This window comes from Notolepis coatsorum (assembly GCF_963971535.1).
Source record: "Notolepis coatsorum genome assembly, chromosome: 9".
In the NCBI taxonomy this organism is placed as follows: domain Eukaryota; kingdom Metazoa; phylum Chordata; class Actinopteri; order Aulopiformes; family Paralepididae; genus Notolepis; species Notolepis coatsorum.
The window spans coordinates 118,164,108-118,182,283 of record NC_140173.1 but is presented as its reverse complement, the minus strand read 5'-3'; the positions used below and the strand labels follow the sequence as shown (position 1 = coordinate 118,182,283).

Sequence of the window (18,176 nt, the reverse complement as noted above, 5' to 3'; positions counted from 1 at the left end):
TTTTTGTATCACAAACAGTACTGTAATTGCAAATCTGGTATGTCATAAAATCATAAATGTATAGATGTAGCAGTACTGTCTATCTGTATGTCATGTATGTCACATATGTTACGATGAATTGAAAATGGGGGACCCTGATGTAAACAAGACGAAAGTCTTTCTCTGGTCTGCATCCCCTTAACAATTGTATGTATTGAGCTGTACTGTACTGTACCCATTCTGCAATCTGTTAATAAAGTTTTCAATCAATCAATCAATCAATACATGAACGTTTTGGAGTTGTATTTGGAGTGTATTTCGTGACTGTAGGGCACTGTAGGGAACGTCAGGCTCAAACCCTCCCCCACTTCCAGTGATGAAGCTAAGCTACGCTAACAGAGCGACTGTTCCCTAAGCTAAATGCACGCACAGAGACAAAAAAGGTATGCATCTTCTTGTCTAACTCCAGGGAAGATGTTAAATAAGCTAATTTCCCAAAATGTTGGAGTTTTCCTTTAAGATAGGACTTACTGGTATTTTGTGGGCCCACTATTTTGGTTTTATTTCCTTTTCTTTGAGCGTGATAACATGTGTGTTTATTAATATTTTCCCATTCAATTAACCCTTCCCTGTGGGGAAGTTACAGACCTGGTGCATTATAATTAAAGCCTTTGGAGGTATTATTCTGGCCGTATAATCAAAGCCTGTTGAGGTATTATACAGGGTGCAGACCCAGACGTGGGTGATGAGTCAAACACAGTGAAGTATATTATCCCTGATATTAACCCAGAGGTGGGTGCATAATATACGTGTTTATGAGGTATTGAGTTACACACCGGAGCTATAGTAGGACTTCAGTCCAGTAGACCACTCCTATTAAATAATTGTAACTGACAGTATAATTAACATAAAGACTTGAATGGGGTTCTGTGTGCGTGTCCATTCCTGTGCCCAGCATTAACTCTTTTGGTGTGGGTAACGTATATATGGTTAACCCCTTCCTACCCAACTCTCCCCTTTTCATTGTAAGGTTTCTAGGGTCATTGAGGGAGGGTACTGCTTGCGGGGGGAACTCAGAGTATTTGATTACAATTCAGTCACGAGGTGTGGGAGGGTCTAAGGAGCAACTGGGAGGAGTGGGAGCGTGTTGGGGAGTACTGCTGACCGCCCTGCGGCAGGGAAGGAAGACCAGAGTACCAGACCAGGTTGGTAAATCCCAGGCCCCATCCACTCACACTACCAGCCTCCAGTCGACGCCCCAGGCCCAAAGACGAGGGTGCAGTCAGACAGAGTTCTACTGTGTCCAGCTACCTCCTGACTGCCAGCAACCGTTCCCACGAAGCAGGGATAATCCACCCTGCTACATATAGAAAGGCTTTGTTTTATTATAACATTAGTTGCAGTAAAATCATTATGCCTCATTTAAGTCATCCTGCGGAGCTAAAAGCTAAACGTCGGCCGCGCCGTGTTGTTGTTCTAGAAAACCTCTCGCGTCAAAATCAATGGCGGACAAAAGCAGAAGTAAAAAATTTATACACCTTGCCGATTGGTGGTAACAGCAGAGGCGGGTGCAAGCGGTGTGTGACGTAATTGGCAGAATCGACTGTCAATCAAAATTTCATTGGTTGAGACAATAGTATCTCGCTGCAGCCCAGCAGGGTAGACCATGCTGGGAGAACTAGTATCTAGATGCAGCCCTGCAGAACGTACTGGGAGAGAGATAGTGCTATTTCTTGATGTTGTTTCCTTTTTTTAAGTAAGTAAAGAGGCCTATGTTCATATCGGTGAGCACAATTTGTAAGATAAATATACAGTAGTTTCATAAAAAAAAAAAAAATATTAAAAAAAAAAAAAGAAAAAAGTACAAAAAAAATATTTTTGCCACAAATATCGGAATCGGTATCGGCCGATTGTGTTAGTTGAACAATCGGTATCGGTATCGGTGGCAAATTGTCATATCGGTGCATCCCTAATTTATCATCCCAAAGGCTCTTGAGTTGCCTGTAGCGCCTCGAGGCGAGACTCCCCGGAGACTCTCACCCTCTTGCACATAATCACATGTGTACATGATACACAGACACACGGGACCGGAGGAGGAACACAGGGGCTCTTGTGCCTGCTGCCCGTCGCTCCACACCATCATCACATGAATAAAGTAACCCCAAGTAAACTTTCCTGGCGAAGGGAGAGAGAGGCAGAAACAGAGAGAGAGAGAGCTGCTGGACAGACAGACAGCAAAGCACCAGGAACAAAGATGGAGAGACAGGAGGATAAAGCGAGGGAAATAAAAATTTAAAAAGAAGGGGGTACTGGGACTGGGATGCTAATTCCCGTGGTGTGAGCTAATCCCAGGGAGCGCCGACGACATCCCTTCCTTTATCTGGGAATGCCATGTGGCACATGCACTAGTAGCGTCTCTCTCTCCCTCTCTCCCTCTATCTCCCTCTCTCCCTTCTTCACTTCAGGTCACACTATTAAGAGTGCGTGTCGACACTGGTAACGTGTGTCCGATCAAAGAGCGAGAAAGAGAAGAACCGAACCCCAGCACCGCAGCACGTCTGTAACTTGTCTTGTGCTCATCTCTCGATGACGAGCCTTTCTCAACAAATTAAACTGGGAAAAGAAAAAACGCAGAGAAGCTGTGTGTGTGTGTGTCTCTCATGCCGGTTTGGACTGCTTTGGGGCCTGAATTCCGCCTCGATTGCTTGTGCGTTTGATCAACGTCTCTTCTTTTCATTCCTCCGTGTCGAAATGAGTGAGGGGAAGGAGAGAGAGAGAGATGTACCAGCGCCGGAGCGTGTGGGAGATGATAGCGGGGCTGAGAGACAACTGACTGGGAGGTTGTCTGGAGATGCTTTCATGTGTCTGCTGTCACACACTCAGGCTCGCTCCTTCTTCTGCCTCTCGCTCTTCCGGCGCGCATCGCCTGTCACTCCCTCGGTGGGTCGGCAACGCGCGCATGTGAGTGTTAAACCTGTCGCTCTCAGTGTTCTGACGTCCGCGTGTTAATCGCTTCGGCTGATCCCTGCCAGCCGTGTATGTGTGTGTGTGTGTGTAGGTGTGTGTGTGTGTGTGTGTGTAGGTGTGTGTGTGTGTGTGTGTGTGTAGGTGTGTGTGTGTGTGTGTGTGTGTGTGTGTGTGTGTGTGTGTGTGTGTAGGTGTGTGTGTGTGTGTGTGTGTGTAGGTGTGTGTGTGTGTGTGTGTGTAGGTGTGTGTGTGTGTGTGTGTGTAGGTGTGTGTGTGTGTGTGTGTGTGTAGGTGTGTGTGTGTGTGTGTGTGTGTGTGTGTGTGTGTGTGTGTGTGTGTGTGTGTGTGTGTGTGTGTAGGTGTGTGTGTGTGTGTGTGTGTAGGTGTGTGTGTGTGTGTGTGTGTGTGTAGGTGTGTGTGTGTGTGTGTGTGTAGGTGTGTGTGTGTGTGTGTGTGTAGGTGTGTGTGTGTGTGTGTGTGTGTGTGGTGTGTGTGTGTGTGTGTGTGTGTGTGTGTGTGTGTGTGTGTGTGTGTGTGTGTGTGGGAGGCAGATGTTGCTCGGGCGGCACCAGTGCTCAGCGTTCACACACGGCACTAAGGGAGATTAACCGGCATATTTTATTTATTTATTTACTTCCCTTCCCTGGAATTTGCCCACCACCACCACCACCCGTTGTCGTTTTTAATCCTTTCGGAATGAATACAGTGTGTGTGTGTGTGTGTGTGTGTGTGTGTGTGTGTGTGTGTGTGTGTGTGTGTGTGTGTGTGTGTGTGTGTGTGTGTGTGTGTGTGTGTGTGGACGACGGCGATTCAAACAAGAGGTAGGGGGAGCGATATAGCGCGACACGGCTGTTCGGAACAGGGTCGCGGTGGTGTGACATCACAGTGGGAGGCGGCCGGCTTCTCAAAAACCAGCATTAAATCAACCGCATGGCCTGTTCTGTACTGTGTGGTACAAGGTCTGATTAGAGGGAGCTAGCATCTGAACCCCCCCCCCCCCCCGCCCCTCCCCCCCTCCACCCATGTTTATCCATTCTAACATCAATACCCTACACTGCCGAAACACACTCCACAAAGTAGCAGCATTTATTGCAGGGCTTATACAGACTGGAACGTGCCTCCATTGACTTTACATTAGTTTGAGGCTAACTAGCTGGAACTGCAGGTATCCAGTATAAAGAATCGCATGGATTGTGCTGATAAAGGTCTCTACCGACATCAATGCAATGTTTGCACTACCATTCTATTGATAACATGTGAATTTGTGTGCGTATTAAAACTCATTCCCCGCCAACAACGAGTTTACTATTCTATGTATTATTTTTCACATATTGAACGATAGATAGGTGATGTCAAATGGGCCATAGTATTGTATCCATAGCTATAATATAGAATATAGTTATAGCTCTACAAACAAGGTGACGCACTCCTATCTCTTTTTTTTTTTACTTTCTCTTTTCCCCCTTTTTTATAATAATAATAATAATAATAATAATAATAATAATAATAATAATAATAATAATAATAATAATAATAATAAATAATAATAAATAATAATAATAATAATAATAATAATAATAATAATAATAATAATAATAATAATAATAATAATAATAATAATAATAATAATAATAATAATAATAATAATAATAATAATAATAATAGATTGGGCGGCTAGGTGGTGTAGTGGGCAAGGCACTTGCCACCAATGTGGAGACGCTGGGTTCGCGTGTTCGAATCCAGCTCTCCACATTGTTTTCAGTTTAGCTGGTCGTCCGCAGTAATACACATTGGCCGTATTACGGGGAGGGAAACTGACGGGTGGGGATCGGGCGTTGTGGACCGCGTCTCCTACAGGTCGGTTGGTGCGCCTGCGCAGTAGAATCAGGAAGTGTCGGGGGCAGCGTGAGCCTCCCACGCGTTACTCCTCGCCACTGAGAGATCGAGCTGCGCAGGTGAAAAGATGCGACTGCTGTTACCTCAAGTACCGGAGGGGACTTGTGCTATGTATGACTTAGTCCACATTGCAGCCGGCTTGTGGGAGGCAAGAAACAGCGTTCATGACAGGGGAGGGTTGAATTGGATGATACGAAAATTGGGATGGGAGAAAAACATAGAAAATGGGAGAAAAAGTGGATAAAAAAAAAAAAAAAAAAAAAATAATAATAATAATAATAATAATAATAATAATAATAATAATAATAATAATAATAATAATAATAATAATAATAATAATAATAATAATAATAATAATAATAATAATAATAATAATAATAATAATAATAATAATAATAATAATAATAATAATAATAATAATAATAATAATAAGTAAAACGCAAAACCCCAGGAAGGGAGAATCCAAAATCTAAGCTGTGGCTCTATAAAAAAACAATTATAAGTTAAATCAGCCAAAATAACATTATCTTTAACTCAATGGCTGCCAACAACGATTTAATACGTGTTTGTCCGCCAATCGAATAACGCCAACCACGTATACGTTATTTGATCGTTATTTCTTTTATTCGCTGTTTTCCAATCGTTATCCATCGAGGGAGCCTGTGTTATCATTGGGAATGAGATCGCAAACGTCCAATACCGCCGCCTGCCGCCTTGCGGCCAGTATTGCACATCCTTGGAAACTCTCTGGCTTGGGCTGTACGTCAATCTAAAAAGTACAGTCCGGGTTTGGCGAGTGGTTACAACACATGGATTGAGGATAATCAAGCACTCCCGGTTCATGTTCTTTGGTGGATTATGTTGGCAACACGATCGACATCAATACTTGGAATGGCGATCAGATCATTGGAATATTCTTTTTGCAGTACATCCTAGTCAAGGTAAGGGCTATATGGTATCAATCTTGCGTTGATCGAAGAATCCCTACCCCCGCGATCCGAACGTATGTGTGTAATGTGTGTGTGTAAGGTATTCCGTTGGTGACGATCAAAGCATAGAAAAACGACCCTCCCCCCGGGCGGCTGGGTGGCACAGCGGACATTGCGCTCGTCACCAACGCAAAAGACACCGGGTTCGAATCCGGCTGTCAGCGTTGCCTCCGGCTTGGGCCGGCCGTCATACTAACTCAATTGGCAGAGTTAGCGGGTGGAAGTCGATGGGTGGTAATCTGGACGTTGTGGACAGCGACTCCTACAGGTCGGTTGGGGGACGCCTGCACAGCAGAGACCGGAAATGGCGAGGGTAGTGTACGCCTCCCACACGTTACACCTCGCCAATGAGAGTCCGCGCTGGCAGGTGAAAAGATGTGACAGCCTGCCTCCTCGTGTTTCGGAGGGGACACGTGATGCAAGGCTTCTATCCTCCCTACAACCGGCCAGTGGGGGGCATATGCGAGCAATGTTCAAGACAGGGGAGGGGAGAATTGGCACAGCGAAATTGGGATGGGAGAAAAATAGAAAAAACTGAAAGAAGTGGATATAAAATAAAAACGCCCCCCCCCCCCCCATTTCATGCATGATGAAACATAATACCGATAATATAGCGTTGATTTCAGATTGATCATTGATACAGGCGAGGAATGCCACGGTTTCTAGTGAAATGCACTAAACGCTGCATAGCGGCGTTTCCTGGGATTAGACAGAATTACTCTAAAACTATACTCATATTCACCACGGTATAAAAAGGGAATGTATGGATGAAAACATTATTTCTTTTTCACAAATTGAATGATAGATACTCGATGTCAAATGGGCAATCGTTTTATATCCATAGCTATGATATTTAATATAGTTTTAGCCCTGCAAACACTGTCATGTATCTTTATTCTTTAAAGCGCTGGCATTCTTACCACACGGCCCACAGCGACCTCTGGCGCTGAAAGTGTTAATCTTAACTTCAAGCTTGCTAGCTGACTCGTTACGCGCTAACATGCTAACATTAGCACTTCCTTGTACGGGTTTCGTCAGAGCTGCAATTTGAAGCTAGGTTTCACTGTTTCATCGAGGAAATATTTAAGTGGACTTTTGCTAATGCACCAATACCAACAACAGCCTCTCCACTACACAGGAACACTTTTAACAATATGCGTGCGACAACACTGATCATTTCCAGGGGGCTACCACCCATTTAAATTAAATCTAGAGGCAACACTGCATTGGTAAGCAGGAAATGGAGGTACTGGTAGGGGTGCAAAATTGTGCACATATCCTTTAATCTTGTATAGGGGTCACAATTACAATGTAATAAAATCAAAAAGTTATGAAGTCAATGTCCTGTAGAGACCTTGTGTCTCCAGTCACAGCCCTGTGACATAGTCTCCCACATATGGAAAGTGTGTCATCACCTTGGTTCCGAGCCAAGCCACAGATAATACAGTAATAATAATAATAATAATACATTTTATTTATAAAGCGCTTTTCAGGAACCCAAAGACGCTGGAAAACGTCAGAAGTACAAAGCATCCTAAACGGTTGTGCCTACAGCCAGTCATTCGGTATAATTGGCAGCAGGTGTGTAGGTTCCAATTAGTCGAGACCTGATGACAAAACGAAGGGAACCGGCACAGTAAACAAAAAGGCAAAAAGAGGCAGAAAAAGTTATTTGTGGCACAGCGTTTCCTCGTTTGCACCAGTCGGTGAGCAGAGCATGGAGTAATAAACAAGCGTGGACTTGTTTCCTGCCCAGATATGACGTTTCTGCAAGATATTGACGTCATTGTTTAGTTCCGTTCTGCAGGCGTCAGGAGGCCCCTCGGAGCCATGGGCATCTCAGGCCAAACAGGCCCCTCTGTGACTCCTCGTAAACAGCAGCAGCAGGCGGAGGACGAGCCCCCAGACGCTCCCTGCCCACTAGCTCAGGAGCAGCCGTGTTATAGCGCTCAGCTTGCCAGGCAACGCCGTGCCAACTACACCTAGTCTTGCATGACCCAGGCCCATTCCTCTCACCTCGGTTTAGCACTACTGTAGCGGTACAGAACAAAGGTCTGGCGGAACCCATTGAGGACTAGAAGGAGGACATGCTCTGTGTTGTTTGTTTCTTCAACCAATCACAATCATGGGGGGGTCTCGTATGCAACCTTCTTATTTTTTGGAAGTGTAAGTTCATATTTGACTTGATCGCATTAGTGCGAGTGGGGGTAGGGTGGGTCTGAATGGTTGATTAAAACAAAGATCATGTATAATCTATTTTATTCCAAGATTATATTTTGACATATTACAAATATGACTGGAGGATGCTACTGGTAACTTAGTCTTAAAATAAGTTATCCACAGTCGAGGAAACGGAACGCGTGGATCAGAGCAATTCAAGCAATCGAGTGTCAAAAGTGAGCTGTCTACAGCTGATTATGTCAAAAAGGGGAGAGAATGATTCGTTTTAAATGCTGAGCCAGCGAAGGGTGTGGATGATGGAGAGAGAGAGGAGCAGGTTTGCCAGGAGCAAACCATGGCCCCCGAACCACAGGACTCTCGTTCAAATGTCATCCTACAAGGACCAACTATAGGCTATAAATAAGATAGACAGTCCAATAGTCCATTGTAGACGACTCAAATACATTCTCAAGTAGCAGGAGTCAACAACACACCTGTAGTGACAGATGCACAACACACCTGTAGTGACAGATGCACAACACACCTGTAGTGACAGATGCGCACACAACTGTAGTGACAGATGCATGACTCAACAACACACCTGTAGTGACAGATGCATGACTCAACAACACACCTGTAGTGACAGATGCATGACTCAACAACACACCTGTAGTGACAGATGCATGACTCAACAACACACCTGTAGTGACAGATGCATGACTCAACAACACAACTGTAGTGACAGATGCATGACTCAACAATACACCTGTAGTGACAGATGCACAACACAACTGTAGTGACAGATGCATGACCAGGGCACGAAATAAACTTTTTGACTCACCGGCCAGTGGCGGGTAGATGGGAAGAATCTACCCGCCAAGCATATTTCTTACCTGCCACATTTTTTTGATTAAAATTTTTTTTATTTTTATTTTATATAATTTTTTTTTAATAAAATATATATATTATATAATCATACTTGTAGTTGTATTATCTGCGAGACATCGCCACCACGCAACAAGTCAAAATGCTCGCTATCTGCAAACAGCTCCACTGTCTGTGTGTATACTCGAGTAGCCTCCAGCTCCAGTAACGATTCTCCGGCGCTGCAGCTGGGCCCTATACTCTACATTCAGCAGCATGCAAGGATTCTCCGGCGCTGCAGCTGGAGCATCTCCGTCTGAGTCGTGTAGTTGATGATGTCACACACAGACTAAGATGTCAACAGAACACACGGAGCCTGGTGGATGCATGAAGCGATATAAATAAACCAATAGCCAATAAATGTGAAGTTATCTTTGAACCCCTGTTGTCAAGCCTCGTTAATATAACCCCTTTCCTCACTAATGTAACTGGTTTTGTGGACTCGCTGACGGTGCTTTGAGCGTTTCCAGGATTAGCAGCTAACGCTAATTAGCTTAGCGTAGTTAGCTCCCTACAGTGCAAGCAGGCGCCACGGGCAGTCAGGACAGAAGAGTAGTGGATGTGACATCGGTAAACAAGCCACAAATTAGGCCTGTCGTAAGACCAAAACACACTGCAGTTTTAATTATTTTACATGACTATTTTGTGACCCGCCAAATGGCGGACAGACCTCTCAGTGGCACACGCCAAACCTAAAATCTGGTCGCCAATGGCGGGTGGCAGACTCTAGTTTCGGGGCCTGTGCATGACTCAACAACACACCTGTAGTGACAGATGCACAACACACCTGTAGTGACAGATGCATGACTCAACAACACACCTGTAGTGACAGATGCATGACTCAACAACACAACTGTAGTGACAGATGCACAACACACCTGTAGTGACAGATGCACAGGAGTCAACAACACACCTGTAGTGACAGATGCATGACTCAACAACACACCTGTAGTGACAGATGCACAGGAGTCAACAACACACCTGTAGTGACAGATGCACAACACACCTGTAGTGACAGATGCACAACACACCTGTAGTGACAGATGTAGCAGGAGTCAACAACACACCTGTAGTGACAGATGTAGCAGGAGTCAACAACACACCTGTAGTGACAGATGTAGCAGTAGTCAACAACACACCTGTAGTGACAGATGTAGCAGGAGTCAACAACATACCTGTAGTGACAGATGTAGCAGTAGAGTCAACAACACACCTGTAGTGACAGATGTAGCAGTAGTCAACAACACACCTGTAGTGACAGATGTAGCAGTAGAGTCAACAACACACCTGTAGTGACAGATGTAGCAGTAGAGTCAACAACACACCTGTAGTGACAGATGTAGCAGTAGTCAACAACACACCTGTAGTGACAGATGTAGCAGTAGAGTCAACAACACACCTGTAGTGACAGATGTAGCAGTAGTCAACAACACACCTGTAGTGACAGATGTAGCAGTAGTCAACAACACACCTGTAGTGACAGATGTAGCAGTAGTCAACAGCACACCTGTAGTGACAGATGCACAGGAGTCAACAACACACCTGTAGTGACAGATGCACAGGAGTCAACAACACACCTGTAGTGACAGATGCACAGGAGTCAACAACACACCTGTAGTGACAGATGTAGCAGTAGTCAACAGCACACCTGTAGTGACAGATGTAGCAGTAGTCAACAACACACCTGTAGTGACAGATGTAGCAGTAGTCAACAGCACACCTGTAGTGACAGATGTAGCAGGAGTCAACACACCTGTAGTGACAGATGTAGCAGTAGTCAACAGCACACCTGTAGTGACAGATGTAGCAGTAGTCAACAGCACACCTGTAGTGACAGATGTAGCAGTAGTCAACAACACACCTGTAGAGACAGATGTAGCAGTAGAGTCAACAACACACCTGTAGTGACAGATGCACAGGAGTCAACAACACACCTGTAGTGACAGATGCACAGGAGTCAACAACACACCTGTAGTGACAGATGCACAGGAGTCAACAACACACCTGTAGTGACAGATGTAGCAGTAGTCAACAACACACCTGTAGTGACAGATGTAGCAGTAGTCAACAACACACCTGTAGTGACAGATGTAGCAGGAGTCATCAACACACATGTAGTGACAGATGTAGCAGTAGTCAACACACCTGTAGTGACAGATGTAGCAGTAGTCAACAACACACCTGTAGTGACAGATGTAGCAGGAGTCATCAACACACATGTAGTGACAGATGTAGCAGTAGAGTCAACAACACACATGTAGTGACAGATGTAGCAGTAGAGTCAACAACACACCTGTAGTGACAGATGTAGCAGTAGAGTCAACAACACACCTGTAGTGACAGATGTAGCAGTAGAGTCAACAACACACCTGTAGTGACAGATGTAGCAGTAGTCAACAGCACACCTGTAGTGACAGATGTAGCAGTAGAGTCAACAACACACCTGTAGTGACAGATGCATGACTCAACAACACACCTGTAGTGACAGATGCATGACTCAACAACACACCTGTAGTGACAGATGCATGACTCAACAACACACCTGTAGTGACAGATGTAGCAGTAGTCATCAACACACCTGTAGTGACAGATGTAGCAGTAGTCATCAACACACCTGTAGTGACAGATGTAGCAGTAGAGTCAACAACACACCTGTAGTGACAGATGTAGCAGTAGAGTCAACAACACACCTGTAGTGACAGATGTAGCAGAAGTCAACAACACACCTGTAGTGACAGATGTAGCAGGAGTCAACAACACACCTGTAGTGACAGATGTAGCAGGAGTCAACAACACACCTGTAGTGACAGATGTAGCAGTAGTCAACAACACACCTGTAGTGACAGATGTAGCAGGAGTCAACAACACACCTGTAGTGACAGATGTAGCAGTAGAGTCAACAACACACCTGTAGTGACAGATGCATGACTCAACAACACACCTGTAGTGACAGATGCATGACTCAACAACACACCTGTAGTGACAGATGTAGCAGGAGTCAACAACACACCTGTAGTGACAGATGTAGCAGGAGTCAACAACACACCTGTAGTGACAGATGTAGCAGGAGTCAACAACACACCTGTAGTGACAGATGTAGCAGTAGTCAACAACTGACAGATTAAATTCTTTTTTGCAGAGTTATGCAGAGAGTCTGATTCAATGTTTCTTCTTGCGTGCCAGTCATGCTTACCAATCAGAAGTGCTGTGCTCTCATTGCTCACCAATCAGAAGTAGCCAAAGGCAGCTACGTATACACCCATCAACAACAGCTCATGAAACATCCGTGTGTGAAGACGTTACAGCATAGCTCCAGAGTGCTTTGGTCGCATTTAGCGACCCGAAATAAGTCCCAGCTTTTTTCCCCGCGCTGTTTCTATGTGCAGTGAAAACTCCAATGCTTCTAACAAGCTTTGCAATGCATCCTCGTCTTTGGGAGAGGGAGGTAGGGAGGGGTTTTAGATTGTGTTGTGAAGTTTAGACTTCAGAGATAGAGAGAGTACAGAAAAGTACAGAAAAAAGGTACCGTTGGGTACCGGTATCGATTCCCAGATAAAAAGAAACATTTCCAGGCTCGGTGTCCCAAGCAGACCCAGCGCGTAGGCCAGATGCAAGCCGCATTTTACAATAAACATCCATTGGGCTGCAAAAAATATATATTACAATCGCAAATTTAATCGCAATATCTGTCAGAAAAATCGCAATTACATTATTTCCTAAAATCGTGCAGCCCAACACACCTGTAGTGGCAGATGCATGACTCAAAACACGGAGCCGCTCCCTTTTCAGCGCTTACAGGAAAACAATCTCTCAACAGAGGAGAATGGAATCGTTATCAATTTCAATGCTGAAAGAGGAATTCCCCCCATATTATATATTTACCGGCGGTATTATTTATTTTTCTAAATGACTTATCTGCTCGTGGCAGAAAATAACAAACGTAAAATAAAGAAATAGCATGAAATGAAGGCCCTGAATAGCAAAAACTATTTTATTAATGAAGATGAATGCAACCAAATCTTGCTAAGAAACAAGTGAAAAAGTTAGTCTAGAGCAGGGAGGGGAAACTGGCGGCCCGCGGGCCGCATGCGGCCCTCACCGACACTCCATGCGGCTCCAGGCCAATATTTATAAAAAAAAATTATAATAAAAAAATTATAATATATATATATATATTTTTTTTTTGCATTCGACTAAGTCAAGTCAAGTCAAGTCAGTTTTATTTGTATAGCACGTTTACAAATGACTAACAGCCAAACCAAAGTGCTTCACAACATGATAAAAAACACATACAATGCAATAAAATACACTAGAAAAGAGGTAGAGTACAGTACAGTGCAAAGTGCAAAGTGCAAAGTGCAATAAAAGAGACAAGAAAATTTGATAAAAATGCAGAGTGACAGCTGACGTCATGTATAGATGCTGGGCTAGCTCTGGTCAAAGGCCAGGGAGAAGAGATGTGTTTTGAGCAAGGATTTAAAAACCTCCAGGCTCTGGGCAGATCTTATGTGGAGGGGGAGGCTGTTCCAGAGTCTGGGGGCAGCAGCAGCAAAGGCTCTATCTCCCCTGGTTTTTAGCCTGGTCCTAGGCACCTCCAGCAGCAGCTGGTCAGCAGACCTTAAGGCTCTGGATGGGGTGGGGTGATGTAGGAGCTCAGCTAGGTACGGTGGAGCCAGCCCGTGTAGTGCTTTAAAAACAGTCAGTAAAAGTTTAAAATCAATACGGAAACGGACGGGGAGCCAGTGGAGAGAAGCCAGAACTGGTGTAATGTGGTCACGTTTCCTGGTACCGGAAAGCAGACGGGCAGCCGCATTTTGTACCAGTTGCAGGCGACGAAGCAGCAACTGGTCAATGCCGATATACAACGCATTGCAGTAATCCAGCCGGGTCGAGATAAAGGCATGGATCACCCTCTCCAGATCCTTCTGGGAGAGGTATGGTTTGGTCTTGGCTAGGAGTCTGAGGTGGAAAAAGCTAGTTTGGACCACCGAACTAACCTGCTTATCAAATTTAAAATTTCTGTCGAAGATTACTCCAAGGTTTCTGACAGAGGAGCGGATATTTGAGCCCAGGGGGCCTAGAGCAATGGCTGTAGGGTCAGGTGAATCATTACTAAATAAAATTATCTCTGTTTTGCGCTCATTTAAGTTGAGAAAGTTTGAACTCATCCATAATTTAATATCAGCCAGGCAATCTAAGACTAAGAGGTTGGCAGTCGACTATGGCTCCTTTCGATCCATTAGTCGACTATTCGACTAATAGGGGTCAGCCCTAGTGTGGACATATTCAACACTGTTGAAAGTGCCGTGCAGCAATATGGGGGGTTTGATAAACTGTACGCTGTTGTTACCGATGGAGCACCCGCAATGAAAGGAAAACACACAGGATTCGCCAGGCTTCTAAGGCAGAGTGGCGTTGAGTGTCCAATGCTGCACTGCATTATACATCAGGTAAGTTAGCTAACATAATTTCCATCTATTGTGGGTCACTAATAATCAGGGGTGCAGTGGTCATGCCACGCGGTACCACGCCGTCCCAGCACTTTTCTGAGCAGAAGTACAAGCACGGATGTGTACACACAAAAATGAAATGTTATTTCATCTGATGCAGATTGCATGCACAAACATTGAAGTTGACATTCCTTCTATTGTGCGCCAACAGGAGAGACCACAAGTGTCTCATTAAAGACAGAACCATTATTGACCCACTGTGGGGGGAGGGTGAATGTCATGCCAGTTTGATAAAGGGTCAATGGGAGGCACTCAGGAATGTTTTGTTTAGTAGCAGGATAAAAGTTTATACATTTAACTAAATCATTTATTATTGCACTTTTGATTTACTGTTGTAGTGAAATGCAGCAGGAATGCTGCTTTGTGTTTGTTGAGCAGTGGGCTTTAAGTTCATACATTTATTTTAATAGAAGCCTTAATTATAATTTGTCATTTTTGTATATATTTGGGTTACACAGCAATACCTTCAACTTCAGCTGAATTTATAAATTCATAACGTTGAAATTAAGCATTACTAAATGCGTTTTAAATGGAATAAAAACAAAGTTACAACCAATTATAATACCGTAATTCCTCTAATAGTAACCCCGGCTTGTATTTGTTTCAACTGTAGCGGATACCAGGCTTGTATTAGGAGGAGGCATGTATAAGAGAGAGGCCTATATTTCTAATTTTCAAACAGATCATAATGAATAAATCAACATTTTGTGTCAGTTTGAACCCAGTAAAATGTACTGGGTTCATTTATTGAAACCAAGTACTGTATGAAATACGGTAGTAAACAGTGCAATTACAGGTGGTCAAAAAAAGTTAAACAAAGTAAAATAGTGCAATCACAATACTGGTATAATAATAATAATAACTTCGTTTTATACAATTCTGAGGTAGGCTTACTCTCTTGGTAAACATTAACACCATACCATTATATGGTATTTACTGCACAACCAGGCCAGCATATAACAACAATAACAAAATATACCCGGCTTGTATTAGGAGGCCGGCTTATAATTGCTTAGCTCAACAGTGCACCTGGTCATTAATAGAGACCCGGTTTTTAATTGAATACCGGTTACTATTAGAGGAATTACGGTAGTTTATATGCCTTATTTATCACATCTGTGACTATTATGGGCTATTTGAGTGATGAGGTACTACTGGCGGGACTGCCGATAAACAATGCGGCCCCCCCAGATTGAGTGTGGAAATTTAGTGGCCCTCACCATATACAAAGTTGCCCACCCCTGGTCTAGAGAGCACTGAGCTCGAGGGGGGGCAGAGGACAGTGTCGTACCGTTGCAAAATAGTGATGAGGATTCTGATGGAGAGAGTCAGCCAATGGGAGAGTTATGCCCCCGGGCGACATCCTGTTAGCTAGACAAGGAAAGACCATAATACTGAACAAAGCCCTCCAGAGGAGTGCAGCAGCGGCATCCCATGGGCCCACTTGAGCCCCTTGTTAAGTCATAATGGCCCTCAGCCTGTATGGGACGCGGCCCCCCACTGGGTATTGTCTTCTCCTATCACGGCTCTATCAGGAGCGGCTGGAATATTCCAAGAGATCTGGAAAAGAAACACACAGACAGACACACACAAATCCAACACCGTGCGCAGGTGGGGGGGATGTGATCACGACGCATTCCCCCCGCGTCACAGACCCGACACCCGCCGCAGCAGGGGCACAGGCCGATCGCCAACCACAGGCGCTTTCGCTTACCTGGGTGAACTCTGACCTCGGCGTGCTGTTGCTTTGCGGTCGCAGCCACACCCTCTCCCCCGCCCCTCCCGTCATGTATTCCTCGCGGACGCTCCCTCGCCGGCAGCTCCACTGACTGTGAAGGCTCTGGAAAGAGAGGGAGAGACGGGACAGGATTAACGTTACATTTCTGGGGGCCTGGAAAACACGGCAGGAGTCACTGTGTGCGTGCGTGCGTGCGTGTGTGTGTGTGTGCGCGCGTGCACGCATATATCTCGGAAATAATTCCACCTCGGCTCCAGAAAATATTTATGTAGGGAGGTGGGGAGGCGGCCACCCTGCCCCATTTACTCTACCTCCAGCCCGGGGAGCAGCGGACCGAGGAGCTCACTGCACCACCCATCACACAACTGCGCTTGTATATTGCAGCAGCCCTGTATAACGCCCTCCCCCGCCCCCCCTCCCACCACCCCACCCCACCCCACTACACAGGAACAATGTCCTTCCTAAAGGTTATCAGCAGCCCCTCATCCTGAGTCCATTACACGCAGGGCGGTGAGCTTCGCCACCTTAATACACCTCTTTTAGTCTCTGGCTCTGCTCACTGCGTCGCTGGGGACCTGCATCAGACCAGCCTCAGCACAAGAACCACAACAGGGACTTAGCCTCTCTCTCTCTCTCTCTCTCTCTCTCTCTCTCTCTCTCTGGAGAACATGGACTCCATGGGTTCAATGATAGCCTTTACAAACATGTTGATGGGTTTAAGCAAGGGGGGAGGGAGGGGGGGTGGCTGGCTGGCTCCAAATCTAGATTTACACCTGTCCATTCCTTTAATCCATGCGAAGGTGGAGGTGTGAGAGAGACTATTATACACTTCGGGAAGAAGGGTAGATTTTGGAGCCGGGCCAGGAGGAGGAGGGGGGTCATAAACATGGAGAGAGCAGAGCAGGTGTCACTGACTAAATGTGATTTAAAGGACCCATTGTCTCCAATGGCGCTGACAGGTAAGCCTATTAGGCAGCTATTACTTAGCTATATCACGCACCAATGGAGCCTCTCTTAAAACTGTGTGTAGTGAGTGTGTTGAGGGTGACAGGTGGGGGGGGGGGGGGGGGGGGGTGGACTTAAGACATGGAGATTATAATATAATATGAACTTGTCCCCCTAAGTTTGTTATAGGGCTCTAAAGCACAGTGATTGTGTCACTGAGTCCTTTCTTCAGGAATGTTGTCGATTGAACGCAACCTTTTCGTGATCTTAAATTAAAACAACATCTGTCGCTTTGGAATGACAAAAAGAACGACGTCATTGTGTGCAGTATTATAAGTAGTAAGGCCCTAGTCAGGCTACACTTCGAGGAGAGAAAGACCATGCAGGCCTCATGGCTTTCCTACAATACAGGGGTTAGATATGATTGGCCACCCCCTTTATAGTCGATTGATTGACTAATCGGTTATAGTTTGTTAGTCGATTAGGTTATAGTAGATTTAGGTTTTTCTTTTTTTATATATACTGAATAGGTTATTCACTGAGAAATTCCATGCACATAGGTGGTGCAGTGGGCAAGGCGCTCAACACCAATGCAGGAGACGCTGGGTTCGAGCCCAGCTCTCCGCATTGCTATCAGCTTGGCTGGTCGTTCATACTAATACAATTGGCAGTGTTAGGGGGTGGGAAGCTGATGGGTGGGGATCGGACGTTGTGGACAGCCACTCCTACAGGTCGGTTGGTGCGCCTGCGCAGCAGAATCAGGAAGCGACGGGGGCGGTGTGCCCTCCAAACGCAGACCCCCGACGCTGAGAGATCGCACTGTGCAGGTGAAAAGATGCGACGGCTGCTTCCTCGAGTACCGGAGGGGACACGTGATGTAAGGCTTCGTCCACATTGCAGCCGGCTTGTGGGAGACATGGCCTAACAACGTTCGAGACAGGGGAGGGTAGAATTGGACGATACGAAATTGGGGAAGGGAGAAAAATAGAAAAATGGGAGAAAAAGTAGATCAAACAAAAAAAGGAAATTCCATGCACATTTCTGCTACACAATTTAAAGACGCGCTTT

The 18,176-nt window shown here is 45.2% G+C and overlaps 1 protein-coding gene across 1 annotated transcript in view; it reads right to left on the bottom strand.

The window, feature by feature from the left end:
• LOC311233973 (zinc finger MIZ domain-containing protein 1-like) overlaps positions 1 to 18,176 on the bottom strand; it is a 297,273-nt gene that overhangs the window by 187,487 nt on the left and 91,610 nt on the right. Inside the window, exon 2 of the mRNA XM_084321040.1 lies at positions 16,140 to 16,265. The gene's annotated coding sequence lies outside the window, so the exon portion shown is untranslated. The remainder of the gene's footprint in view (positions 1 to 16,139; positions 16,266 to 18,176) is intronic.